The sequence below is a fragment of the Aythya fuligula genome, chromosome 6, assembly GCF_009819795.1.
Source record: "Aythya fuligula isolate bAytFul2 chromosome 6, bAytFul2.pri, whole genome shotgun sequence".
Classification (NCBI taxonomy): Eukaryota; Metazoa; Chordata; class Aves; order Anseriformes; family Anatidae; genus Aythya; species Aythya fuligula.
This window is the reverse complement of record NC_045564.1, coordinates 15,269,379-15,296,563: the sequence shown is the minus strand read 5'-3', so window position 1 is coordinate 15,296,563 and position 27,185 is coordinate 15,269,379. Positions and strand designations below refer to the sequence as shown.

Here is a 27,185-nt window from a genome sequence, read left to right as displayed (position 1 = left end):
GTTATGTTGTGCTATTACCACAACAGAGAGACAGAGGTAACATGAGAGTATTCCTTTTCATCTAGCATGGTGTCTCACCATGGCAGACACTGACAAAACTTGTATTACTAAAACTTCAGGTAGTCTATATATGAAGCCATCTTTTCATTTACTAAATTACCATGATATTTCCTAAATGCAGATGACAGAGATAGATGAAAATGATGCTGACCACTCCAGAACCTCCAGCCTTCTATGACAATATTCGTGAAATGTTTGGAAATGACCACACCCTTACTATGGTATGGTTTAAAAAAACTTCTAATACCTGTTTAATATTACTATGAAATCTCACATAAGAAGCTAATCTGACACCATCCAAGTTATTAAGCAATATGGTGTTTTAGTGTAATATCGTAAAGTGTATGACTGAATGCTTTCATGAGCAAGAACAAGAAACGCTGGTAAAAGGAGCAAAATATAGTAGGATGAACTTGAGCATTCTTTTGTGTTGAGCAAATGCCTTGACGTTTAACACTACATGTATCGTTGAAGAATTACGAAGAGTAAGAGTTCAAAAAGAAATTTTCTTTACTCCATTATGAAAACTCTCTTTCTTCAGGTTCCCAATAAAATTTGGAAGGAACCATCTAATTCTTTAGCCATAACCTTCAGTTCAGTAAAAAGCACAGCTTCTCTGAGGACATGTATTTTAGTCTAAATACTTGTAAAAGTAGAGGGAAAAAATGCTTAGAATCTAATTTAGCTAAACATGAAAACCTCAATGTGCATTCTCTTTCTCTTTTTTTCTAGTACCACACAAGCACAACCGTATAAGCAATATGCTAAGCAAGAAAGCAATACCAGATAGAGACATGAAGATCTGAGTTGGCCAAACACTGTTGGTTTTTTTTTGTTTTTTTTTGAAAATAACGTTAAAAAGTACCTTGTAAACGCTGCTGAGATGCCTCATCTCTTGTGGATAATTGCATTTATCCATGTTATAACAATTATTATCTCTTTAAGTGAAGGAACTTGCTTTATCAGGTAACCCTGGACACCAATTTGGATCTGTGCCTAAAGAGCACATATAACAGTTCTCTGGGTAGCATTGCCCTTTGAAATATATGTCTGAGCTTCATTTCTCATTGGTAATAATGGTTAATGAAATCACCAAACAAAAACTTCAATCGCAAAGACTAGAAGATTAAATTAGGTTTCGTAATGTGAGCTGAACTTCACTTACTGGCTTGTATTATTACAATATGTAACACACTTAGAATAACTAGGGGGGTTGCAGGATACTTTTTATTATTAAGACCATGTTTTTTTCAGTAGCCTATAATCTGTCAGTCTGACAGCTGAAATTTTCCTTGCCTAGTTTAAATTTTTGTTATTATTTTAAATTTTAACTCTCTTCTGAGAACACATTAAAAATAAACTAGAGGGCATATATGCTTAAAAAAAAAAAAAAAAAAAAAAAGAGAAAAATTGATAGATATCATCCAATTATGATTACCTGATAATCTCCATTATTTAGAATTCTTAAACCTTTTGCGGAGGACTACTCACACTTCTATTGACTACAGATATTTGAAGAATCTCCTGTGTCTGTCCACCTGATCTTTTATCTACTGACAAAACTTCTGAAGAGTTAAAAATCATCAGTTCTTACCCTCACCATTATCCCACAGAGACTTCAACAACTTTCCAAGAACTCCAACTAATCTCAGAAACAATCCTGTTACTTCTAAAGCTCGTGTCATACCTTCAACCTCCACACACTTGTTCCCCTACAACAGTTGGAGCAGTGAAAAAGAACACCAGGGTAGTGAACAAAATGTCCACTCTCAAAACTGAAATTTAGCACAGTGTCTCAATACTTCAGCTACCTGTCCTCCCTCCAATAAGCAGTCCTCCTCAAGGAGTAAGGGGGCAGGCAGGTCTTTCTCTCAATAATTCTTTGCACATAGCACATGCCATTCACAATCATTCTTAGCCACAGAATTTAGGGAACAACATTTTTCAGAGTCCTCACAATAAGTATGTTGGAAAGAAAAGGAACCAAGACAGGTTTGACTTCAGAAAAGTTCCTGGATCCAGCAACCTTCCTCTAGAATTGAAAAATTTCATCTTATATTGTCAGTTAATATTATCAGCCCTACAGTTTAGACAATTACAAGTATTAAGTATGCTGTCCCCTCTTGCCCCTTTCTGGTTGCACTGAAGTAGGCTGTGTTCTTGCTTCCCTTGCCTACAAGCCTGAGAACATGCCCCTGAAGGCACCCAGAACAAACAGAAATAAATATCACAACAAAGATTGCAGGAAGATTTATATTCTGTATATCATACAGAAAGAAATTATGACAAGCCATATCAGGACCAGATTGTTCCACAACTAATATACGGAGTCTCACAAAAATGCAAATGAAAGACCTGATCAAAATCCCAGGAATTAAGCCAGGAGAAATCTGTTCCAAATACATTTTTAAACAATCCCTTGCTTTAATTGCACAACTCCAAATCTCAGCCAAAAGGTTCTACAGAATTCAAGCCAAACCCATCCGCAACTGTACCCATCTTTAACTATAAAGAAAGTTGTTGTTCACAGGGATCCTACCTTCTTTTACCAGCTAAACCAAGTTTTGTAGGAGAGAGTACTGCTTGTCTTTGTGTCCACTACCCTATTGATTGTAGTGTAAATATTAGGCTTCCTGCTTGTGGAGAAACTACTGCAAAGTTTCTTTCAGTTCTGTTTGCACATTTCAAACGTGTGCGTGGTTCAGAACAGGGAAGTTTATGTAATGTTCCAGAGAAACAGCAGTACATCACGGCTCATTTTAATTCAGGTATGAATACATGACACAGATGAATTCACAAAACGCTCCTTTCATCTGAAATTTAAGTAGTAACCCTATTTCCCCTGAAGGTTTAAGCTGCTTTAAGTGACGAAATGATTATATTTTCCTGTTTCTTTAAAGCAGTACTGGATAGAAACAGCTTAGGATGAATCTCCTGAATTTATTCAAAAGAGAGCACACCATCAGCTATAAGGATATTTGAATAAGTCAATCCAAAAGATCTCAGTGTTCTCTGCAACTCCAGAACATGATGATTTTAAAGTTTGCTGGAAGCACTTTAGTGGTAGAGCATATAAAATCATCTTTTCCCCAAAGGCCAAATTTTCAAGTATTGAACAAAGCCAACTATCTACTTGCAGAAAACAAGAAATCTGTATGTGCACCTGGAATATTCACCTATCTAAACACAAACATATGACACAAATTTTATATGCATGCTGTCCTTCACTTCCCATTACTGAACATCCTGCTTAACTTAAAGCTGGCTTCATCTTTCCTATAGAAAGGGCTTTTTAAAGTTATTGTTATTAAGAAATATCATTGGCAAAGTGACAGTGGAGTACTTCTGTACTTCTGGATTGCTCTTGCTATCCAGACACCCACCATAAGCCCAGGGTCCTGTTCAAACACACCCTTTTCTGCTCTCACTGCTGCTTTGTGCTCCTACCCTTGCTAAAACTCACATTATCTTCCATTCACAAGTTTTCACATTCTATTGGGTTTCCTCTTTCATTTGGGTCTCAGTTCAATAGAGCTGTATGTTCTGTATAAAGCAGTTTTGATAAGTTAAAACAACCCTTTTGCTCTGTTTCTTTGTTTGTTCTTTAAACTTTCTGCACAGACAGAATTTTCTCTGCAGTTTTCATTACATTGTAACTGTCCCCTAAGGCTTGATACCAACTCTGGGACTCTCACTTCTCTCCCTCTGCTTGCAAGCCACGTTGCCAGGACAGTGTCACCTTGGGCTCACCAGCTCTTGGCCAAGAGCAACAGACAGCCACTGCCTGGCCGAAACACAGACCACCCAGCACCTAGACCTTACCTCCTGGGAGCAGGCAGTACTGAGATTTGGGGCTGTCTGCACTGCCCAGCAGCCCTTTGCTGCAAGTGACACGCAGCAGCCTTGCTCGTCTTGTGGGCCGTCACTTGAGCCAGTGAGAAACTGCAGGTAAACATGAATCTTGCTGTTACCTTGCTGTCTGGTAGTACGCAGGGAAGTTCTGACCAGTGATATTAAATATGCATCCTGAAGAAGGCATGGAATGCTCCAAGTTCAGAGAGAACAAATACATTTCTAATACAGAATGCTGAAATCACTGAGCAAGCAGTAAGAACAACCAAAGAGGCAGATTTCTCTCAGACTTTGCTGTTAAAACCTTCCATAGCACACATTTCTTCACAACACAGCAAATTATCATCATGACTGTGACCTAATACACAAGATGAGACAGGGAAGCAAAGGTCTAGAAAAATCAGAGGGCATTTCCCTACCACAAACACTTCAGCACCCAAGCTGCAATACTGCGGTCATCAAATGAAACATGAGCACAATGTCTTGGGAACATACGGAGAGAGACCGGGCAAGGCATAAATGCTTACAAAATAGCTGTACTTGCAGTCCTGAAGCACCTACAAATATGCAACTTACTTTGCTTAAATATGACCAATTTAAAAACTACACGAATCCTAAACTCTTAATAAAATCATCTCCCTAGGGCATTTGCTTGCCTTTAGAATATTAAAACAAGAATATGGCAACCAAAAATGATGGTCAATGGATACATGTCTTTCTCGGTAAACTGAGAGGAAAAAAAAAATGTTTTAAAAACAATGAAAGCCTATGAAGCTAAATTTTCCACAGCCCAGAGATGATGATACACAGAGCAGAGAGTTTTATAATGTTCAATTCACTGCAAATGAGCATTTCATCAGTATTTATTTTGATATCTGAAAAAAAATTCCAATTGCATTCCTCCCAATAAGGTTGCCTTGTATGACATAAAAATGTTTTCTACAAGGTAATATTTTAACTACAAGCAGGACTTTGAGGATAGAAGGAGAGAATTTATCTGTTTTCAACCTAACAAGACATCCTAAGAGGAACTTTCTGAAAGCTTCATGCAGATATTTAACATTGGTGTTAAGCAGTACAGTGAAATCTGAAACATATTAACATTTCATAAGCTCAATAATTTGAAGTTGTTCTTTAAAATACACAAGAAGGCATTCCCTATTTCAAATGTTATTACTATTTATGGTTGTTGGAACTCTCATATAACACTGTATCAGTCAACAGGATTTAGCAGCATAATACTAAAAGGAAATTAAATACATTCAATAATCAGGCATTAAATTTTTACGCTCAATTATCAGCATGTTCACAAGTAAGAAACAAATTTATTTTAATATTTAATATATTCTTCCAATGGGCTTACTAACAAGAATTTTCATTTATAGCTTTCCTTCAGAAAATGTCATGATTACCATCTTAACAAGGGAAAAAAAAGAGAAAGTTCAAATGCTGATTTTGGCATTTGTATTTCTCTGATGTAGTTTACCTAAAGATGAAAAAGTATCTAGAAAAATAGATCATAGACACTCACAAAGTTAATATTTCCTAATTCAACTACCCAGCTCCTAATCTATAGCACACAATTACAGCTTTCACTAATGGGTTGCTATTAAAAAATAAATCAGCAGAAACACTGCGTGCATTTTTGCTTCCGTTCAGCCGGAGCAAGCATACAGTGTTGTATTATGCAGCTAGGTGAGACAGCTTTCAACCTCCACATGGTATTACTTACCCAGAAGCATGTTTCTCATCTACAGTTAGTTCAGCAGAATATGAAGCTCTGCACAATAGATCTAGCAAAGGGAATGTTCCCACAAACTCCTTTTTTGACTTGGGTTGAGTTTTGAGTAGGGTTTGAACTCGAGCTGCTGAGAAATATGCCTTGCCCCATAAAGCCGCAGGGATACTTTACTTCACTCTCATTGGTGAATGACACCTCTTCAGACTACACTGAAGTGATGCAGACAGTCAGTAGCTGGTGCCACTTTAATTTGAAGAAACAAAACCACAAGAGAAAGAAAAAAGCAAGTAGACACTACTCTAAAGTTTTAAAGTGGTATATTTTAATAAAGCTGCCCTGAAACTGCTTTTAGTTGCCTAATCTTTGAGCAAGGCAAAGACCCCTTGCAGAACTCCTGTGTTACACAGGGTGTTTATTTACACAAAACTAAGTGTCTCAACAGTAGGCTAAATTCAGGTTCTATAAAAGAGATTGTCTGATGTTACCACAGTGCTTGATTACCTCACAGCTGAATTTGTCTCATTAGATACAAGACACTTCTTTTAAAGAAATATCAGCAGTGAGCTGGTTTGAGATTTTTTTTAACCTGTAATTGCATGGCTCAAAAATCACCTCCAACCCTAATCTGAACATGGAATAGAAATGTTTAGAATGCTACTGCTACCATGGTAAGTACCACAAGTCCATTAAACCCCATGACAGACTGGTTCTGTGCAATCACTGTTAACCCCTTATTGTAAAAGCAAAAGGCAAGACACATAAAAGCTGGGACTGGAACAATAAATTGCTAAAGGAAAGAGGTGTCCATGCCCTCGATCACCTTGCTTTGGAATGTGCTGTTGCAGCACATACACAGTCTGTACAGAACTTCTGATGCCTCAGAAGAATGCTTCCAAGAACTAAATCAGGATGCTTGAAAAAAAAAGTTTATCAAAACAAACACACACTCATGCATCACCAGGAAGTCCAAGAGCATTAGGGACAGTTCTTTATCTGATGCAAATTTGTGCAGTTGTAGTAAAGTCAGACAATCCCTCATAGTCAAACTGAGGATTATGAAACAAACTTTGTGTAGAACCCTCCAACTTCAGTGCTTTGCCTTAGATGTACAGAGATAAGAACTACTTAATTTCTCTGTTTGCTTTTATAAAAATGAGAGGATGGGAGGAGGGGGAGAATAGGATTTTTAAAAGCAAACTACTTGAAACAAATTTCCTCAAACCTAGAAATAATAGACAAAATGTTTCTGAAAAGATTAATTTTATATTCAGTCCTTCATAAAACATTGTTCCAGTGACAACACCCTTCTTTAGGGTGTGACTATTGGTTACTCAAAGCAGCACACATGAAACTTCAGCCTAATCTTCTTATTGTATTCTAGAGCCTGCCACTCCTCATCCTCTCTACTGAAAAGCAGTTTACTTCAATAATTACCTGCCAACATGAATTGGCAGCAATTACTTGATTTTGTTACATGTCCTGAACTATTCGGTACTCTTAAGAGTCCCCTCAATTTTTATTTTTATTTAAAAGGAGGGACATTGCTAGTAGTAACAATCTCAGGAAAAAAAAAAAAAAAAGTGGAAAAAAATGAATCAGTTCTGACATAAAAAGGCAAATAAAAATGAAACCCAATTAAAAATAAACCTCTCTGTTTCTAAGCAAAGCTTGTGATCTTGGAAGATGTGACTCATTCTTATTGCGCACTTGGGATTGGCAGCACCAAAACACTATGAAACTTTATGTGGGTTTTATATAGACTCAGATGACTTAGCAAGATGACCAGTATTCCCAAGTAAAAACTACATTCTCTCATGCTGACAATTATACTACTACTTGTATTTTCTGTGAAGTCTGAAAGGTTTTTTTTTTTTTTAAGTACACTGTAAACTGCAAAAGTGTTTCATACGTTCCATAAGCATGTGGTATATTTGTGCATTATAAGACGATGAAATGGCAAGGACTATATGCCCCTGAACCAGCAGGCATGCTTCCCTGACTCCCTCCATTTGTTCAATGTCTGTAACATCTCCTTTTTGGCAATGCTTGATAGCTTCTTGTTAAAGCCATTACAATGCACTGGTATGCTCAGGTCCAACCATGTAGCTGCTTCAATGTAGCTCCCTTCTATTTCCCTCAACAGCACACAGCAGCTGGTCTCACAGAGACTAGCCTTCAGTTGCAGGCATGCTTTCAGGACTCACTAACCACAGTTTCAGGGTTTTGGCCTGCCCTCGAGCTCACATTAAAAATGTGATTTCTGGGACTAGACAGTCCAAGTTTTAACTCCAAATCTCCCTTCCCTCCCATTTAAAACACATTAACTCCCATCTACTCCTACCAGTGCCCACTGTCCCACAATTGTGGGAGTTCCCTTGATTATTTTTGGGCCTGACCAGGCCCCTTTGGTGATACCCAGACAGTGCCGGTACTGCCATGGCTCCTCCACACTGTGAGCGCGTTAGCCTGCTGGGCCACGAGGGCTCACCAAATGCGTGTGCAGGCCCAACTGAAAGGACGGGGGTGAGGAGGGAAGCCAGAGGAGAATACTCCTTTCAAGCACCAGACTGAAGTGGTCATGCAGCTACTGCATTATAGATGGTGCTAAAGAGCTAAAGAAGGAAGAAAGGTTAGGGAAGGTGCTGGAAAAGAAACTAGAGAGAGAAACAGTAGAACACAGAGGAGAAAGATGGGGGGAAAAGGGCTTAAAAAAAACGCACAGCATAGTATGTGAGAGAAGAATGGAATAAAAGGCAAGGCAAAATGCTATTGTAAGATATCGAAAGGCAGATAGGGAGAACTGAAAAGAAACCAAAAACATTAGGGAGAAAATAAAGTAAAAAAAGGCAAAGAACAATGGTAAATGAAATATGACAAAAATGAATGCATTTTTTCCCAGCTAGCTATCAGGTGCCGACCTTCCAGAAGATAAGGCGGTACAATATTCACTGCAAGCCTGGTACCTACCACCACAAACCTAATTAAAGGAAAGAAAGCATGCACAAGAGCATGCACGCTGGGACTGCAGAGCAGCAAGAAGATAAGCAGTTGTTGAGCCGCTTATCTGAGGGCAAGTACACTCAGGACTTGCTTACAAGCAGCTCCCATAGCCAAGAATGAAAAGCTGACAGACAGCTCAACTGGTAAGATCCTCAGGTGGTATCTTTTTACCAAAGTTAATGCTTTAAATTTCCATACACACCCTGTGTTTTTCTGCCATCTCTCATGTGTAAAGGCTAGAGAAGTGATACTTGAGCATTTGTAATAAGTTATTTATTATCTTTGGCTAACAAGTTTTAATAACAAAAGTAACTTAGAATCCAACAATATCTACATAAAACATGGTGTTTGGACTTCCATTCTTTCTGCTGCTTTGATACAGACAAGTCTCCCTAGCAGGCTGTGATATAACAGGTTTATATTTTGGCTGATTCTTAGAAACCTGGAGAATTGTACCGTCAGGATGTGACTGAAGCAAAATGAACAGTATATGTAGATGTACTTTATTTTCAGCTTGAGCACAGAGCAAGTCATCCTTCCAGAATTCCAAACTTTAGCACTTGGGACTTCCATAGAGATTAGTGTCAAACAGTAATAATGGCATCCTGCTGTCAAACCCATAAGAGGCTTCTCTGCATGACTATGCTTAGATTCTTTAGGTTTAGTCCTTTGCTTTCTGTGCACGAACAATTCTTCAGGTTTGTTGTACTTGTTCTCAAGGTTGTATCTTCAGTGCAACATCTACTAATTGCATATAGAAGTGTTGCAGAAGTTTTTCACAAAAAGAAAAACTGACTATAGCTACTACATCTAGTAATAGCTAGTAAGTTCTGTTTTTATGCTAAGTTTTTGACCATATTATTATTGTACTCCCCATAATGATTCTTAACCTTCATTTCTGTCTACCAAATATTTTCATATATATATGCTGAATAGAAGAATGTTAGTGTTAAGATCTTGATGAATTCATAATGAAGACAGATAGATGGAATATTGCAATGCACACCAATGAACTGCAAGTACTCTCCAGAGAGACTGACTTAAAACAGCAGCTAGTATATGAAAAAAGACCTTTGTTCAATGAAAAACACAGCTGTCCTACCTCTTGTAATAAAGGATTCACACCCATGCTCCAAATTCTGCTAAATACAGGAAGTACCAAATCACACACATTTTGTTTTTAAAATTCAAGGCAGGATTCAAAGCAAAAGCAAGGAAGGTAGCTTCACCAGGCAACAGTGCAAACCTGTCACACATGCATGGGTTTCTGAAGGTCACATTCAAGCACCATTTTTGTCCAATGCATTTTATGCAATCCCTAAGAATCATCTCAATTTGAAGGAGCAAAACAGAAGTCAGGAGACTGGTAGCATAACATGATCCTACTGTACAGACACTCAGGAACATGCAGGAGACACTGTCAAGCACAGATGAAATTTTGACCTAAGATAAATATTTGTCATTATAAGATCCAGATGACAGCAGGCATTTCAGAGTCATTCCAATAAGTAAGTACTTCACTGCAGTCAGAAAACAAGAATAACAAATTTATTTTCTGCTTTGGATCTTGTGCTACCAGGCACCACTGGAAAACAAACTTTCACGTGCAGTACATCAGATTCCCTTACCCCCTCCTTATTGCCATAAGCACAGATTCTGAAAGACTCATTGCCTTCCAGTTCTCCAACTCAGTTTGCACTGGATTCCTCTATAACCTTCAGAAAAGTTTAGAATAGAAAAAAAGGTTATACTTAAAAACAGCAAAATTTTAAGTCGCACATATATCTTCCCCAGCTTTTGCTTCTAAAATTCAAATAGATATATATTCATCATAATGTTAATGATAAAAAGAGTTCATAAATAATGTGAATAGAGGAGAATCACAGAGCTTAACTAGCTGCAAGCTAGTCTATACAAAATTCTGTAAAACATCCCTTGATGATTTTTAATTTTATGTATTACAGTGATGCTGAGAGGTGTCAAGTGACATTAAGCTTCACAGTACTAAGAGCTCTGCATACAAGAATTCCTGACCTAAGAGATTTCGATGTAAGTAAGCAGTACCAAAAACGATACAGATGACAAGTACATCAGGTTTTCTATGTAATGAATTAAAGCATCTGTGACTTTCCCAAAATCAAAAAGAAAGTGCTTGATACGCCCTGCTATATAATACCAAATCTTCTTTACTATGTTCTATTCTGATTTTTTTTTTTAAATGACCTGTTCAGACATTTTTACTAGAGCTAGAAAGCAGTTATCCCATCACAACAGATAAATGCCAGTGACATTGTTCCTTAAACATAATCAGCTTTCTTAGAAAGTGATGACACAACATTTAAAGAAAGAAAAAATACACAACAACCACCAAAGGCTTAACCATTCGTATGCCATTTGCAAACCACTTTGTTGCTGAGGAAGAAGCAACTCTCATGCCCTAGAGATTTCAAATTGTGGTGCAAAGAATTTCATGGTCAAGTTGGGGAATATTTTTGTGCTTGAATGAAAGCATGAGTGCTTTCAGGGCAAAAGAAAATAGGAAAAGGCAATAGGGGACAGGATTCAGACTACTGAAAGTACTTCCTACAACTTGTACAAGGGTAGGCATATTGTAGCATATAGTGATACCAGAAAGAGATACTGTCTCATTTGTACCGAAAGTATTTGACTCTGCTATCAAGAATACCTTGAAAGGAACTCTATCTTGAGAGCCACCCTTTCATTTGACACCAGAAATATGAAAATATGGTAAAGGCTCTGGGAGATGAGTATGCTCATGACTTTTTTTTAATCAGCATGCTTCTCTCTGTTGTTAAGGGATAATGGACTTTAGCAAACCAATCATCAATTCATGGCATAAATGGAAGCAGAGTAGGTTGCAGTCACAGAAATGTCAGATTAATGATAAAAAATGAGAAAGACATTTATACTGACATGAAAATGTAAGTTTAATACAGCCTTCTGAGTAATTATTTAGTTTGAAAATACATTCAAATCCTTCCAATGACTGTAAGAAGCTTAGGAATTTAAAAAAAAAAAAAAAAAAAAAAAAAAAAGAAAAGAAAAGAAGAGAAAAGAAAAGAAAAAGTTTCTCAGTACAAATATGCCAAGAAGTTTAACATAGACAAGAAGTATAAAAAGACAGTTTTTTATGAAGTCATAAAAAAAAATGAATGACACATCCAGGTGTACTATACTCAGGGCTAATAGTTTAAACCCCATTAATCCCATTTTAAAGACAATCTCATAAAAGCTGCTCATTTGCCCTTTTTGCCCCTCTCTGTAGCATTTCAAAACAAAATTTTAAATTAGAAGCAGCAGCATAGCAAATGTAAAAAATAAATAAATATAAACAGCTGAGGCACTGATTTATTTTATTTTATATTTACATTTTTTAAGCAGATAATGGCATATTGATCAGTTTAAAGTTCATATTTTTGGCAGGACTGGCCTTTTTCATAAATAACACTCAGAGTGGATAGAGCGAGCCAATGACTTGTTCAAATTTGTACTAGTAATGTCTCAAAATTACTTTGTGATGTTTGAGTGCTGGGTTATGAAAATAACATCCTGATGCAAGAAGGAACAGAAGATAAATGAAACCATGTAAGGAACTACCATCCCTAATTCACAGGTTCACTCATTAGGGGAATTTATTGACAGACTTATCTGAGACATTAATGTCTGTTTCTGCTCAGATTTTACTCCGCTCCTCCTTCCCCTCCTTCCCCCCCCTCCCCCAAATGGACATTCTCATTTAATGACAGGGCACAACAGGAAATTTCCACAGATGAAAACACTTCTGATAAAATATAGGGCTGGAAGGCTATGCAGTCTCATCCTAATCCGGGTGTTTCAAAAGGATTCAAGTATGACAGAGTGCAACTCACTCAGCATTTGTGTTAAGCTATAGTTGTAAAACAGATGCTGAGAAAAGTCTCCTGCTTTCAGGGGCTGAGTTGCTTAACTGGCGCAATCCGAGCAGCACAATTTCCACCCCTGCTCTGTAAATGTGAAGCAAGATGTCTGTTCTTCTGTGGACTGTGTATTCGCTCCAATCTTCTCCCACACAGCCTCTCCAAATTAAAAGAGAACTGCATATTCCCCAAACTCCCTTCCCTTCAATCCTTCCTCTCCATTTGCCACTTTCTCTGTTTTCCTGTTCTTTGTCTTTCCATCTATCATTTCTCTACTTAATTAGCACTTAATTGCACTGTGTGCAGCTATGATGATACTGGCCTCTTTGTTTGCTCTTCTTGTACATTGAATCCTTTTCCTCTTTGGTGATGGTCAAGTTAGCAGCTATTTTTTCTGGGTTTGCACTGGATCTCATACTGCAACCTTAAAATATTTCTGCAGTCCACCAGAGCAGTGCTCTGAGCAGAGCACCACTGCAGAGCTGGCTGGAGTGAAAGCACACTCCTGTCCTGGCACAGCTACTTTGCAGGTCATGGGAAGGGAGAAAGCTGCAAGGAACGGAGACACCCAGCACATGAAAATCCATGTCAGTGTATTTTGGAAGTGGAAGATGTGACCGAGAAGTAGACCAAGGGCTCTGCACTGCAGGGTGGGGGAAAGTTTCTGGGCTTAGGCAGCTGAATGCCAGTATGATAGGACAGGGTCTGTTGTAATGAATTCCCTCTGAAACAGACAGATGTGTGCTACTCTACAAAAAGAACAGTCTCCCCCAGAGCATGGTGACAAGTAGTAGCTCGTTTTTATTTCAGCCTTAGGTGTGAAAGCCAATTAAACTGCTTAACTGACACAAGACACTGAGTTAATTTTTCTTGGCAGCCAGCCTTCTCTTTCTACAAAGCCATCAAATTGTGCACGAGCTTTCCAGAGATGGCATCTGTACAAACGCATCAGAACTAGAAGCAGATTTACACCTGTTAAAATCCATCCCCAAAGGTTTGCAGGTTCACAGATGCACATGGTTGTTTGAATGTCTGTGAGACTCCATAAGTATTTATATCTAATACGAATACAAACATATGCTCCTAAGGCTGTGTATGAACAAGTGTGAGATGTACAGAAGGTTGGCTGAAAATTTCCAGGCTTTGGATGGGAACAGAAAACAGCACCGCAGACCTGGACTCACTATCAGACCTCCACCCCTGCATTTCTGATGGAAAATTCCATCAGTTTGCACTTTGGCATCCAAAGCTTACACTTCTAAAAGCGTCACATGATTTTTGTGTAAGGTATGTTGCTACCAGCCCAAAAGCTCAGTATTTCAAAATGAAATAATTGCCTTCTCTCTGAATCACGTTATATTTAGTAAGCTTTTTGCCCAAAAGGTTATTTGCAATATATCGATGACGTCCTCTCTTTCCAGTCTGGATAAAATACTAATCTTACAATGTTAACATCTGAGCTTCTTATTGATACCTTAGCTGCCTTTTTCTGCATGCATTTAGGTATGATTATTTCCTCCAGGGAATAGGAGACATACTTGCTTTATCCGTTTGGGAAAACCTGCTCACAGAAGACGCCCTTCCTTCATCAGAGTATTTACTCAGCTAATCCAAGTTCACCAAAGACATTTAAAGCACTGATTGCAGTAAGGTCATTCCAGATACCTGTTAAGAATTTCTGAGCAATCCAATTTAATTAGTCATCTGAGTTTGCTCATTTGGAATGGCATACATTTTCACCAATTACTTAAAATGAATTGCTGTGTTCTTCAACAGATTAGCACTGCAGTCTGCCACCTCTTTGGCAAAGTACCAGCATATTGCAATCCATGACATGACAAATTTATGCCCATTCAAGTATAATTGAGTTTTTAATTGTCATAGAGAAAAACAGATAAGCATCACATATTTATTTATTTTTTTAATGCAACAAGCATGAATATTCCTTTTTTCCGTCTATATCTCATTCAAATTCACTTAGTTCAGTAGTGTTGTTATCTAAATAAAAATAGAACTGTAAGGCTGTTTGACTAATTTTTCCTAATCTGGTGATCATTCCTGAGGGCTATTTCAATATTATCTACCATTCAGACCAGTTTCAAAAAGCCTCTGAAGCTACACAGAAGCAGAAAGAAATTGCAGATACTGTGTCCTTGGATAACTGGGTCATATCTGTATGGGACTTGAACCCTTAAATAAAATAAAATAAAATAAAATAAAATCACTATTCAAGCAAATGTTGCTGAAGCAGTGCAATTGCAGTTTTGCCTGCTTATCTAATTATGGAATTAACTAATTCCAGGTACCATGATAGTCCAGTCCTAAACAAAATACGGACAAAACCTTCTAATATGGATGAGGATTACATGTGTCCTACTTGAAATGATACTACAAGACAGATTTTGTTTAGCTAGTCAGTTCCCTAGGGAAGCATTATACTTCCCTACACAGAATGAAACACCGATAATAAGTGTATAGGAACAGAGGAACTAAGAAGAGCTGATAGACATGGACTCCGCACTACAGTCCATTACCTCCTTTAGCCAGACAGCATTTAGGCACCTAACAGGATAAAGACAGTTTAATGGAAATTAGAGACAAATACATTTTCTTTAAAGCATGCGAAGCAGTTTTGGACACTTTCCTTGAAGTACTCAAGATAAATCAAACCTTCAGAGGAAGGCTTGTCATCAGTCCTCTCTTTCCAAACATACCCGATTATTCCCAGGTTGCTTTCTCCAGTAACATCTGGCCTCATGGTCTCAGTAAAAAATTGATATTACTTTTTTTTTTTTTTTTTTTTTTTTTTTAATAAAAAGCTTAATTTTAGAGAAGTAAATTTTGTCTTAAGCAGAGGACCACTTTTTGTGCCTGAGTCAGTGTTTAAAGCCTGCTCATCTTGACAGCTGTAAAACTGTACCTTAAAAAGATAACTTGCACCATAATTATTATTATTTCTGAGGTAACAGTAAATTACCTTCCATGTCTACTCTAGCAATCAAATAATGATGATAAAATGCCCTACCCCTCTTTATTTATATCAAAAAAAACTTCCATATCATTCTTCCTAACTGCTCCAAAATTCTTTGGTCCAGCACCAAGCATCTGATAGGATCACAGTGGAGGGTTCTTCTTTTATGCTCACCCCCATCCACCAAATGCAAATCAGTTCTTGCACCAAGACCATGAGGCTAGAGAAACAAGTCTACGGGACCTGTTAAATGCTGTATCAGGCAGCAGATGGAGCCAGCACCTACCTACAAGCCTAACAGAAGAACATTAAAGCCCTACATTCACTTGTCTAAATTTGCCCTGTGAGTCAGGCTGGCAAAGTAGTTAAGAGTGCTTCCAGCATATGAATTTGGGCCTGAAAAGTCACCTGCTTCTCATCTCCCCAGACTTTCTGACTGGTGTAGTGACTCTCTGTACCTCAGCCCTGCTATTCTGGGCTTTACACTATTTCATGGCAACTCCAGGTCACTACTTCAGTGGATTTGTACGTTACCTGGGATGTTCTCTTTCAGATCCAAGGAAGATGTGAGCATCTAACAATAGGGCTGCACAGAGCAGTCTGCAAGGCTAGGGCACCCTATCTCCTTTCAAAGGTAGATGAATAATGGTGGTCTGTACTTTTAAATCTCATTTTCACTTCCTCTTGCAATACACAAAAGTATGTTTTGCTGGGAATGGATTAGCTAAGTGGTTCAGGCTTGCTGACTGCAGTAGTGCCAGTTAAAGTAAGTGCTTTAACAAGTGCCTGCACTCAGCGAAGGGCAGTGGGAGAAAGGAGCTCCCTCGCTCCTGACCGATCTGCACTTATTTAAGAAGAAGAGTATAATTTTACTATTCCTGCATTTTTCTCCATGCCTGTTACTCTACTGAGCATGTCATACCTTCTTTCATTTTATCAGTTTCAAAGGAAAATTTAACTAGTACACAGTAGTTAAGCAGACTTTATGGAAGATGAGCAGAAATGGTTGACCTTAGGGTAACTCAGACTAAGATTTTCTCTTCTCAGTTTCACATTCTGTAGGTAAAAATAACATCTTTCTTTACAATGTTCTTCCAAAAATTCACTTCTTAGAGAGAAACTCAATAATGGAAAGACTGACTTTGGTTTCATATTTAAAAAAAAAAAAAAAAAAAAAAAAAGGGACCTCTAGAGAAAGTCTAAAGAAGGGCATACAGGTAAACAAGCATTTCATTTTTTATCTTAAGTCATTAAAAGTAGTTATATTTCGTATACAAGAAAATAATTATCTCAGGAAGATGTATAGGATAAAAGATGTATACAAGGCAAAAATAATCTATACAAAAAGTGGTGCAAAAAAATAAAGTTTGTGTAATTACTCAGATTGTTTTTAAAATCCTACAAGTCTAGAACTTTTAGTCCTTCAAAATCAGAGAGAAGACAGACCAATATCCATCTTGTCACAGAACATATTCTCTCTGCAGTGGGATAGCCTGCAACCGTCGCCATTCTCGAACATATCACGAGACAGAGATAGGTCTCTCCTGAAAATCAGAATGGACCCTTACATAAAATCTTTGTGCTCTTCAGAAATGAATTGGACCTGCAGCCAAGCAACTTTCTCCCATCATTGTAAGCAAAGAATAACAATAATGGAACTGTGAAATACAAATATTTCAACACTAAGAAATCAGCTAAACAAAAATGTATTTTATTTCTGGACTACTCTGAACAGAATAACACGAGTAAACTCCTGTCTGTCCCTCCCAGACAGTTCACATCCATTTGTATCAGTCAGCATTACTGGCCCTTGACAAGAGAAAAACTGACTAATGAGACAAGCGTTGCATCTATACCAGAGTCAGATTTAGATCTGTACGGAAACTTGAGATGCAAAGAAATGCCAGAGCAGCTTTATCTCAATCCTTCATGTAACCTTTTATTTTCATTGGAAAGGCTGACCAGACTATATAGTTAAATAAAGTCTGGCATCAAACTTTATTTTCCAACCTCACATCTCCATTTTGAGGTAGACTGATATCCTACTTTTTCCTCACAGATAAATGGACTTTTTTTTTTTTTTTTTTTATTATTATTGTTTTTCCCAACAAGAACATATGCATAAAGGAAGAGAAAACAGCAACCATGTCTGAAAAGACTGGCCGTGAATCCAAACACAAAGACTGAAGAACCACATAACCAGCCCTGGTCATTTCAACTACTTTCTGAAATTTCAGTATGAAACAAAAACATGCTTAATCTTAACCAGTTTTGCAACAACATATAATAAAGTTTATAAGTATACATACATCTGCTGATCATGAGAAAAATGTGCTAAAAAGTCACAAGAACGGTAAATTAACCAGATCAAAGAGCTTATCTCCTGTTCACCCTTTTTCAAAACAGCTATTGGAACTCTGCAATGACTTCCATAGTTCAGCGTGTACAGAGTTTCTTGCTTAAATTCCAAGTCACTCCCACTACATATCCGTATAGTCCATATACAGTCCATAGGAAAAGAGACATTTTGCCTAGCAATGTATGGAAGACCTAAACATAACATTCGATAACATAAAAACAAGATCAAGATATCTCATGAAAACTGTAAGTATCAACCTAGAAGACAAAGTTGCCACCTATGTTGCTAACAGCTGCAGACCATGTGAAATGATTAAGAGTCCATTTTTGGTACAGATCTCTGAGACATTAAAACTATTGGTTCTTATGACTAAATAATCAAAATTTGAAACATTGTGACTTAAAAATTTCCAGAAAAAAATTAAAAAAAAATAAACAAAATCTGAGAATGATCCAGTTAAGAGGCCTTTTAAAGACCTTTACTCTTTCAAGTATTTCTTGAGGCTCTAGTTTGAAAATTATAGGAAATCCACTTCTATTTTCAAATTATAGAAATAAGATGTGTAACATAATGCTTTGGAAAGGTAAATATGAAAAACGTCTAGTCTTCTTCTTCAGTTGGTGAAACAGGAAGGGAATCAAAAAACAACAACAAAAAACACTATGGCTTGTCAGGTTTTATTTTCTCTTCTTATAACATGGAAAAAAAAAAGTGCTTGTAGACTGTAAACCCCTGAAATAGCACCTCAGACTACATACCCTCTGCTCCTCTTCTTCAGACAAAGCATTTGCTGTAGCAGATAACAATAACCTGTTCACACTGATATTGAAATGGGATCATTACCACCTCACATAAGACTAGTGTCTTATTATGAAACTTACTCATTAGATTTACAATTAGGTAAAATCCTAAATCCTTTACTCATCTTGTACCTCTTACTTCTGTGTCATCCAGTGAAAATTTAACTCTCTAGAAAGAAGTCATATCACTTTTTGGTATCACTATGCCACAATTTTTCCTCCTCCCTATCTTACTGATAGGAACTTTATTACTGCAATTTTAGTTACCATTTTAACTTAAATAATTTTCCCTTTTTTACATATTAAGATAAAGCAACACATAGGGCAGACCAGAAGAAAATTGCAGCTGAACCTCAAATGAAAAATTTTATGTTAGGAGTTCATAAGCAAAGCAAGCATTGGACCTATTAAGAAAAACTTGAAATATGCATCAACTCACAAGTCCCTGGATAAAGAATATTGAAGAAAAAACAGTTTATTATTTATATATTTATTTATTAAAGTGAGTATTCACTTTAATCACACCTGTCACTTCACCTCTGCTTAACATCACTAACACTCAAATGAAAAACAGAAAAATAAGTTCTGCTAAACATTAGTTCAGGAAACGAGAGACTGGCTGATCAATACAAGAAACTAACTTAAAATTCAGACGTCTCAGACATCTTCAAGAAATAAACTAGTTGGATGTTGATAAGATCCTTTCAAACATCTCTGCACAAATGACACGCATGTACTAAGGGTGAAGCATTTACTGTTTTAAATACATTGACCAGATGTTAATATTTATGAGCTTTAATATTGCTCATAATAAATGGATTTGTTTTTTAAAAGAAGCCATCACATATTGTAATTAGATCATTAAATTCACTTGGACTAAAGAGAAACAAATTATAAAGAAAACATGCTTTTTTTTTTTTCCTCCTTTCTACCTTCTATAAATATATATATATATTTTTAATATTTTTTTTTATTTCTCTTCCTTGCATGCACAATAGAGGACATGTTTAAGCATGCACAGCTACCTTACTCAAAAGGACATTAATGCTTAAGATCCCAAAAGCAGACATTTTCATAACTTAAATTCATTAAAATTAAAGGAGAAAGCTCAAACCACATTATATATTTTTTTTTCAAATTGTTATTATATATTATGTAATTTCTGTTTTTTCTCAACTTTTTAACAAGAACAAAACAGTTTGTGCTTTAACATAATTTCCCCCTTGTTTTGAAAAGCTTTCCATGAGAAAACCCTCCCAAAATGGGTAATTCCTGGTCTGGTCCTTTTTGTCAGCTATATGTTTGAGAATCAGAGCTGCTTTCACTAAATAACGGAACAGCTGAATAAAAATTCTGCTCATTTAACATCAAATATTTTGAAATGCTAAGAGTAAAATTTAAGAAATTTTTCACATAGCAGCCACTGGCAAAGTCCACAATTATGATAAAAAATGTGAGCTTTTTTTTTTTTTTTTTTTTTTTTTTTTATCACAAGTCTTCATTCTAAAACAGATAAAATTGTTTGAGAATTGCAATTACATTATCCCTTGGTGCTTCTTGATTTTACAGATTACTATGACAGTTAACATTTAAGAGAGCACAACAATGTTTTCAGCTGTAAAATGCCCAGTATCCAACTTCTATTAACAGCATTGTGTACGAAGGTGAAGTTCAGCATTCCACATGGGAACTGAAAAACTGAAATGTATCTTAACATTAACTACAGGAAATACAGCATATTCATTTTTATGTCTGAAGTCACAGAAGCTGTGACAATTTTGAAATCAATTAAGGATCTGTCACAAAGATCATTTCCTCAGATGACTCTGCAACCCTAGTTTCTGAAAAGTGGAATGGGTTCCTTGCCAGATAGATGTATCTGCAGATATGCTTAAACGTGTTCAGGCTCAGAAGCCACATGATGCATACCTCAGTGTGAAATAGCCTGGGTTTTAGATCATTATGAGCCCACTCTGCTTTCCCCTGCTCCTCCCCAAAATGCACTTTCACCAAGAATTTGTGTTAGGTAAGCTTATTATAGTTGCAGATGACTTCCAGATCTTTAAAAAGAAGATATATAACTTAACACAAATGAACTGCATTTCAGTCTTGATCAGATTGCAAGAATACAGTTTCATTGATTCTACACCCAGGCAAATTAAAATATATATTAAATACTTAGAGAAAAAACAAAATCTTAGTCTTGTATTTCAGCTCCACTTTACTCTTCTTTCTCCTTGAACAGAGACAAACTGGACTGTCCTGAAAACTCTTCAGTCAAGTTTAGAAACCATTAACTTAAGCTACAAGGTCATCAGGATAAGAACAAAATCAATAGGATTGTCCTTCTGGGCTCATTTCAGATATGGTTAGGAAGTCCCTACAGCACTTTCTTCTCCACACTGGTTCCTTTTTATTCAAATATTTACCTTGGTTGTAATTTAACCTATAGTTTGTTTTGTAAGGTGTCAGTGTTCTGGTTTTGTCTCTAGCACAATTTCTCACATCAAGGGGGACTGAACTGCTGTATGGCCTATACACATCACATCTAAATTGAGCTGAGGTAACCCACAGCTTGCTGAAGAGAATGAAAAACATGATCTTCACGCTAACAGAAGATAGTACTCGGATATTGAAGTTATTTATGACCACCATTATAAGCTGAAATGAAAGTCTATGTTAAATTTGATGTTATTCATTGAACATAGTAGCAGAAATAAAACTATCTTGAAACTCTGTGATTCTGTGATTCTGTGATTCAACAGACAACAACTCCAGCATGAGGCAGGGACTGGACTCCTTATGGCTGACCAGAGCCACCACAGCTCGCTTGCATCAGCTGCTAGTCGAAGAGCCCTCATCAGGCAACAAGGAGTATCAGCATAGTTACATGTATGTTTAGGTGTTGAACAGAAACTTCTAAGGCCCTTTGCAATTAGGTCTCTCTCCCACCAATCCTTCCACAAATAATGTGAGCATCAACTCATTTGTCTTGCAAGCAGATAATACCTTATGCCACCCCTTATCTTGGAAATTCCTGTCCAATGGCCACCCTGTTCATCATCATGAACTTCGTAAAGGATTATTTTAAACAAACTGTCATCTTCTAGTAGCTAAGTAGAAGAAGTAGCTAAGATAGCTAAGTAGCTAAGATAGTTTGGGAGAGAATTAATATTTAACCTATTTATATTGTACAGCTTTTGAAATAGCAACAGCGATACATTTCTGGGTTATATATCAGCTATTTTCTACATCAACTTGTTTATTTTGGCCTATAACCTTGTTCATTGCCTTTATCTGTAAACCCATGCTTCCCACGTCTGGTTGTGCAGTACCCTGCAGATCTGGAAATCAGCATCATCTTGGGCACTTTACCTTGGGGAGCCTACCACAACACCACCAATATGCACAAAGGGGACACATGCAAAAAATATATATTTTCATCAGGATACTGAAGTTACTGTTGCAAACATAATAAACCAAAGCAAGAATTTTGGGGAAAAAATGAGGAAGACTTAATAGATACAGTCAGGTGTAAAACTTTACATTATTTAACTCCAAGTTGTTATCTTTACCCTCAGGATTCTTCTAACCTTTTAAACGGGCATAGCCTGTAACAATGGAGTGCTTACTTAATTTAATCTCATTTACTTAAGTGCTTCTAAAAGAGTTACGAAAGTATGCTAAAAATGTATACTAATAAACTCCAGAAATTCAAATGAAACAAAGCATAATGCATATGAATTAATTCACATTTAACTTATATGGGAAAGTATATAGCATGATAAAAAAAAACAGTTGGTTTATCAACGAATAAACTGTTTTTCAACAGCAACAACTGCAATGGAAAAAAAATAAAAATAGGTACTTGGATACCACTGAAATCATATTAAAAGACAATTTGTATTCAAAATTTATTTCATAATTACGGATTAAATTTAGCTATTTGTTCCAATTCAGTGACAGGCACATATTACACATGTGGCTGGAAAAATGACAAACCTATGATATGTAAAACTCTAAAGCTCAGAGTCATAAATATGGTGAAATAATGAAAATACCGTACCCATATTTATAACTCAAAAATGAATGATATTTAAGTAAATTAGTACTATACAGAGCCTTTCAGCCACTCCCCTTTAGTTTACCTGGATTAATGTATTGTAGATTTGTTTATTTTAGGAATAAGAGCAAAGAAATTCTAAATGTTATAAAACTGATCAGCCACATATTCACTGACTACATAAATCTTACAGAGGTAACGAGTTAAATTTCAGTACCATAATCATAAAGCCTGAAAATGTTCATAAACAATATGAAATTTCCAAAATAACTGCACATCTAATATTGTGAGGATTTGCAGCCTTATGAATGTTCTTGATTCAAAAAAAAAAAAAAAAGCAGTTAATCTAAGAAAGGTATACTTGTGAATATTATTTATGGAGAAAAGAGAATTACTAAGAAATATTCTAGGAAGTGTGCAGACACAATTTCTCACACAATGTAATTTTGGTGTATCTTACTGTATGTGCAATTATAAACAAAGCATGCAGCAGTGCAGACATAAGACTTGTTATTTCAACATGAAAAATTTAGCTCTGAAGTTCCATTCTTTCTTTTGAAATTATTCAACACTAAGATCGGGTACAACCACAAGTCTGTCACTAATAAAATTAGATAAAACTTTCTTTTTATCAGCTACATTTGAAATTTGAATGTTACTAAAGAAGAGAATATATTGATTGAATTTGAGTAGTACTGCTAATATGTTTAGACACAGTAATACAAGTTGAGGTTTATTAGGTGTTAAATATACAAACTTTTCTAGTTTACTGTAGAAACACAATCTACTTTATTTAATTAAGCAACTCTTACAGATTAAAATAGACAAAGTCTAGAAACACATTAAAAGTAGTTCTCCATCAATTGTGTAGAGTTTTGTAACATCAATACTGCTTTTTATAATTTTTGATGACAACACATTTCAATAAAATCACATTGGAAGTTTACTTAAAAATGAAAATAATCTACCAAAGTAATAAAAAAAAAGGAAAAAAAAAAGAAAAAAAGCTCACAAATAAAAGGATGTGGGTGATATCATCTGAATTCAAATAAAATTAAACAAATTCCAAGAAGTCTCCAATTATGACACATTGGACCTCAAATTTTCCACATGTAGCTCAGGATTTGCAAAAAAACAGCTGGAGTACTTGACTCATCTCACAGAATGCTCCTGACTGTTTGACCTTGCTGTAACATACCATCGGAGTGGTACTCCATATCAGTGGTGAAGCTCCAGGGTACAAAAGGTTGCATTGGTTTTACTGCCTGAGTCACTGAAGAGAAACTTGTGTTTAATTACAAAGCTTCAAGACAGTTACTTAAAAACTTAAGCACATACTCAAGTGCTCTGTTGGACTGCAAACTCAACACCTTGCTGACACCAAAACGTATGCCATTTAGTTTAACCATTAAGCTGATATGCACAGGATGAAGTAGAATACAAGTTTGCCTTGAGTTTTCCTAGCTTTGCTAATTTTGCTTTGTATCAGCAATAGTGATATTTTAAAAAATAATAATAATACTGTTTTTTCCCTCAACAATAGCCCAAAGCTGAGTTTTCAGAGGAAAAAAAAAAAGTAGTAACAAGAGCACTTCACATTAATAGATGAATAGAGGCTCACATTATTATGCAAGAAGCGCTGGTGGGTTTATTTTTTTTATTTTTTTTAGCATAAATTGTAAGCCAACTTGCCCTGTGGTATCATTTTATTTTATTTTATTTTCTGATAAGATTATCATATTAGTCATTCCTGGGGTCTATCACAAATAAATGTAGCTAGTAATTGAAAAATCAGGACCTAATTCAGCCATGAACCATAATTTTGCATTATTACATAGGTTTCTGCCAATTTAATATTCATATACTAAGATAGTTTAATGTTTTCCACAGGTGTTTGAAGACAGTATGACCTGTCTAAAAGCAGAAGTTTCAAGATCCTCAACTCAATTCTTTGCACACTACCACCTTGAACAGGGAAATCAGGAACACATTTCTGGAATGGAAATTGTTTCAAGACTCCTACTGGATAAAGTAAGTGAGCCGCAGAAACCTTCCCTGAAGAGTGCTCAGTAGAAAGCAGCTTGGCAACATAAAACTTCACAAACCTTTCAAATCTCAGAGGATCAAATGCACAATTCTAGATTTGTGGCACAACGATCTGTAACTGCTTATGAGACATATTTTAGAAACTAATTAATAGTAGTAGTTGGTAAAACTTATTGTTTATTCTTGTGCAATAGCTAAACTGTGCACAATACTTTTCTATGACAAACACACTGTGATTCAGCTTGAGTTTCATGAAGTGCGACTTGATCGCAGCTACAACAGTACATTTCTTCACAGATCTAATTTTGTAAGTGATAATTCTCCTTTGATGGGTTGCTAAGTTGAGAAGATAATTGAAGGACAGAGAATATCTGAAATCAACTACATAGGACACGTTAAAAATACAAACAAGCTATGAAAACAAGAGCAACCCATCTTCTTTAACAAACTCAGTATAGCAGTATTCCCCATAAATGGACAACAAATGATCAATGCCCTCACATTAGGGGCAATACCACCATGGTGTGCTAATCATGAATATCCTTGCACAACCATTGACAGGCTAAGCTTAATGACATGCCAGAAAAAGAATGTGAGGAATAGACAGTAATACCTACTATGGATGCCAAATTAGCCTATCTAGCTTCTGTTTTCAACATCTGGAAAAGACAAAAGAAAAAAAAAATCAAACTTTCTTTTTTTGAACTATGCAGTGTTGCTTCTATCTCTTGCTCTTGGAGAAGGAGAAAGGTCTTTATCTAATAAACTAAACAATGAAGGCAGTAACTGCCTTTACAAATACAGTTGAGAATCATCTCTGTCCTTTGGATCAATAATACACCCAAAAACTGCCAGTGAATATCCACTCCCTCCATTGAAGACATCTTCATTCACAAGGGATACTGTCTGGAAGGAGTTTTCCTAATGGCATATACAGATCTGAACTGTTCTCCTCCAAGATGCTGACAACCATGGCCATTTCATCATTCTCAACTGACAAAAATGAGAGTAAACACAGTAGTTGAAAAAAAAAAAAAAAAAAAAAAAAAAAAAGAAAAAAAGAGCCATAAAGTTTACTGGGCTAAAAAATAACAAAAGGACAAAACCAACCAAGCAAACAACAACACAACTCAACCCCAGTGTCACAAGTACAAGACACAGATACTTAAACTTGTTATTCCTAAAGCCTGTGATTCCTCTTGCCAGGCACCCCAGAATACACCACTACATACATACCCCAATACATACACCACTATGTATTTAGTTCATAAAACCTTCCTTCCTTGCAGTTTCCTTCTGTTTGCAGAAAGGAAGAACTGCATGCAACATAAGGTCGACACAACTCGAAGTAATTCTGAGGGCATTCAGTATGACAGTGATAAGTGTATAATATAATAAATACAACATATTATAATTTTATGCACAGTTGTTTACCTTACATATTAACAACCCAAAGGTAAATAGCAAAAAATTCTAAAAAAGCAGACAAAACCAATTTTAGTCTTATTTATGGTTATAACACACAACTGAGAAAAATGATTATTCTGAGGTTACTCTAGAAAAGCATCAAGATTTGAGTTAGCTGAAAACCCAAACTATGGATTTCCAAATACTTCCAGATGTTTCTCCAGTAAGATTTTAGTAATTTATGTCAATGCCACAAAAAGCTTGCCATATTTTTGAACAGCTGTAATTAAAGCACTGCAATTACATTATGAAAGACATTTAAGTAATACATATCTCTCAGTGACTTGAACTAGTATGTCTTTTCCACTTTTGCTAGATGCTGTAGTCCTGAATTCCCAAGCATATTTCCTATGCTTAGATATAACAGGAAATAAATTGAAATGAGAGCCAAATAATTTATGCCCTCATTATGAATATGCACACCTCTGAACTAAATGCAATTCACTGAAGTCATCTATCATTGCTTAGATGACTAGCACAGTACTTCTCTGCCAGCCTCCATTTCGTAGTCTGGAATTAACTTCAGTTATTTTTGAACTCTACATGTGTGTATATTACACACAAGTATATATATGCCTATAAAAGTATAAATTGAAACACTGCTGTTTTAACCCATTGGACAAAAGACTAATAACCAAATCATTCTGAAAATCAAATCATGCTTTGAACAATGGCTTCAGTAATAGATTAGGTCATGCCTTTATCCTTGAAAGCCCAGTTATGAAGAAATACACTTCGAATCAATTCCACATGCCCATAAAACTGCATGCAGAACTTGATTTCTTATTTTTAAGTTCTGTAATACTGTACTCTGCTTATTTCCAATATCTCCTTGGGATATGTTCTTGCACTCAGGTATTTCCTTGAGTTACATTCACGTACTTTAAGTGTTTTTACTTTCAGAAATTA

The 27,185-nt window shown here is 36.2% G+C and overlaps 1 protein-coding gene across 9 annotated transcripts in view; it reads right to left on the bottom strand.

Annotated features, from left to right (window-relative positions):
- Window positions 1-27,185, bottom strand: part of ZNF385B (zinc finger protein 385B) — a 137,611-nt gene that overhangs the window by 86,161 nt on the left and 24,265 nt on the right. For 2 of the 9 annotated variants that reach the window (XM_032189973.1, XM_032189971.1), the window contains exon 2: window positions 10,282-10,368. The exons of 5 other annotated variants lie outside the window; for them this stretch is intronic. The gene's annotated coding sequence lies outside the window, so the exon portion shown is untranslated. Of the gene's footprint in view, window positions 1-10,281; window positions 10,369-25,422; window positions 25,469-27,185 lie in introns of all 9 variants that reach the window. 2 more of the 9 variants (XM_032189970.1, XM_032189969.1) reach the window with 2 other exon arrangements.